This window comes from Nicotiana attenuata, chromosome 7, assembly GCF_001879085.1.
Source record: "Nicotiana attenuata strain UT chromosome 7, NIATTr2, whole genome shotgun sequence".
Taxonomy (NCBI): Eukaryota; Viridiplantae; Streptophyta; class Magnoliopsida; order Solanales; family Solanaceae; genus Nicotiana; species Nicotiana attenuata.
Window position 1 is genome coordinate 20,383,796 of NC_031995.1, and position 3,240 is coordinate 20,387,035.

Genomic DNA, 3,240 nt, shown 5'->3' on the forward strand with positions numbered 1-3,240 from the left:
ATTCTTTGCTTTTGCGCGGCCATTCAAACAAGTGTTGCTTCTCGTTTTTCATCTAGTAGCTCGAGGCCAGCATTCATGGCCTCGTGATTTGACTCTTCTGATGCATGTTGAAACCTGGCGCTGGGTTCTCTGACTTCGATAGGGATAAGGGCCTTGGAGCCATAAACTAAAGAAAATGGGGTAGCCCCCGTGCTGGACTTTGATGTTGTTCGGTATGCCCAAAGGATCTCGGGTAGAACTTCTCTCCTCTTCCCCTTTGCATCGTCCAACCTTTTTTTTAGGTTCTGAATGATAGTTTTGTTCGTTGACTCGGCCTGTCCATTTCCAGTTAGGTGGTATGGTGTCGATAATATCCTTTTTATTTTATGTGCTTCGAGGAACTCCGTCACCTTGCTGCCGATGAATTGTTTTCCATTGTCACACACAATCTTGGCAGGTATCCCGAATCAGCATATGATATGGTCCCAAATGAAATCAATAACTTCTTGTTCTAGGACCTTCTCGAAGGCCTGTGCTTACACCCACTTAGAAAAATAATCAGTCATAAACAAAATAAACTTAGCTTTACCTGGGGCTGTTGGTAGGGGTCCGACTATGTCCATTCCCCAGTTCATGAAAGGCCACGGGGATAGGACCGAATGGATTTGTTCTCCGGGCTGATGGATCATCGGTGCAAATCATTGGCATTTATCGCATTTTTTGATGAATTCCGTACTATCTTTCTCCATGCTATCCCAATAATAACCTGCTCTGATAATTTTGCGAACCAAAGATTCGGCGCCGGAGTGATTTCCAAAAGTACCTTCGTGGACCTCTCGTAGAATATAATCGGTATCCCCCGGCCCTAAACATATCGCTAGTGGCCCATCGAACGTCCTCCGATACAATGTTCCATCTTCATCCAATGCAAACCTGGCAGCTTTGGTTCGTGGGGCCCTCAATTCTTTGTGATCCGATGGGAGTTTTCCATTTTTCAAATAGTCGATATACTTGTTCCTCCAGTCCCACGTCAAGCTTGTCGAATTTATTTCGGCGTGACCCTCTTCAACCACAGACCTCGATAACCGGACGACAGTCCCGGGGATGATGTCATTTTCCTCAATCGAGGATCCCAGATTGGCGAGCGCATCGGCCTCGCTGTTTTGTTTTCGAGGCACATGTTCCAACGTCCACTCTTTGAATCGGTGCAAAGTTACTTGTAGTTTTTCCAAGTACCATTGCATTCTATCCTCTCGAACTTCGAAACTTTTATTTACTTGGTTTACCACCAATAGAGAATCGCACTTAGCTTTGATGACTTCTGCTCCTAAGCTTTTAGCTAGCTCGAGACCTGCAATCATGGCCTCATACTCCGCCTCATTGTTAGTCAACCTAGAAGTTTTGATAGATTGTCTAATGGTATTACCCGTGGGTGGCTTCAAGACAATGCCAAGCCCGGACCCCTTCACATTCGAGGCACCGTCTGTGAAAAGGGTCCATACCCCCGATGATGTACCCGAACTCAGCAGGAGTTCTTTCTCCACTTCGGGTACGAGGGTCGTTGTAAAATCGGCCACGAAGTCAGCTAAGATCTAAGACTTGATAGCCGTTCGGGGTTGATATTCGATATCATACCCGCTAAGTTTGATGTCCCATTTGGCCAATCGGCCCGATAGCTCGGGCTTATGCAAAACATTTCGAACAGGTTAAGTGGTTAATACACATATAGGATGACATTGAAAGTATGGTTTTAGCTTTCGAGATGCGCTTATTAATGCAAGTGCTAATTTTTCTAAGTGAGGGTACCTTGTTTCCGCATCTCCTAGAGTTCGACTTACGTAATAAACAGGAAATTGCATACCTTGCTCTTCTCGAACTAGTACCCCACTTACCGCTATCTCTGACACAGCCAAATATAGGTAAAGTTTTTCGTCTACCTTCGGGGTATGAAGTAAAGGCGGGCTTGATAAGTATCACTTTAGTTCCTCCATGGCTCGTTGGCATTCCGGGGTCCATGCAAAATCCTTTTTCTTTTTGAGCAAGGAAAAGAAACGGTGACTTCGATCTGATGACCTCGAAATGAACCGACCCAAAGCAGCTATTCGCCCGGTTAGCCTTTGCACGGCCTTCACACTATCCACGATCGTGATATCTTCGATAGCCTTGATCTTATCGGGGTTGATTTTGATACCCCGATTTGATACCATGAAGCCGAGAAACTTACCCGAACCTACTCTGAATGCACATTTCTCTGGGTTAAGCTTCATGTTGTATTTCCTCAAGATTGCAAATGTTTCCTGCAAATGAATTAAATGGTCCTCTGCGCGCAGGGACTTAACCAATATGTCATCAATATAAACTTCCATTGTTTTACCTATTTGTTCTTCGAACATTTTGTTGACTAGGTGTTGGTATGTAGCTCCTGCATTTTTTAGCCAGAAGGGCATTACGTTGTAACAATAAGTTCCAAATTTGGTAATAAATGAAGTCTTTTCCTAGTCCTCTGGGTTCATCTGAATTTGATTGTACCCGGAGTAGGCATCGAGAAAAGTTAAGGTCTCGTGGCCGGCCGTGGCATCGATCATTCGATCGATGTTTGGCAATGGGAAAGAATCTTTCGGACATGCTTTGTTCAAGTCCTTATAGTCTACACACATTCTAAGCTTGTTTCCTTTATTAGGAACTACAACTACGTTGGCTAACCACTCGGGGTACTTTACCTCCCGAATGGATCCTATTTTAAGAAGTTTGGTTACCTCATCTTTTATGAAGGCATGTTTTACCTCGGACTGAGGCCTCCTCTTTTGCTTCACTGGTTTAAACCTGGGATTGGTGCTCAGCCGATGCGTGGTGATTTCTGGTGGAATCCCTATCATATCTCAATGGGACCAAGCAAAGCAATCCATATTATCAATAAGAAATTGAATGAGTTTTTTCCTGAGTTCGGGGGTCAATCCCGTTCCCAGGTATACCTTTCTCTCGAGCAAGTATTCGATAGGCATGACCTGCTCCAATTCCTCGATAGTTGACTTAGTTGCATCGGACTCTTCGGGGGTGACGAAGGTTCGAGGAGAAAGGAAATCCTCTTCTTCATCTTCGACTACCTGTTGCTCTGACTCCATCGAGGTTGGGAGCTGTGATTGCTATTTAGCTACCTGCTTTCCTTTGGTGCTTGTTTTCTCCGAGGTCAGAGGCTCTGGTATCGGCACCACTTCTTCGATTGCAAACATCACTTTTGCAGCATGTTGCTCTCCGTAGACT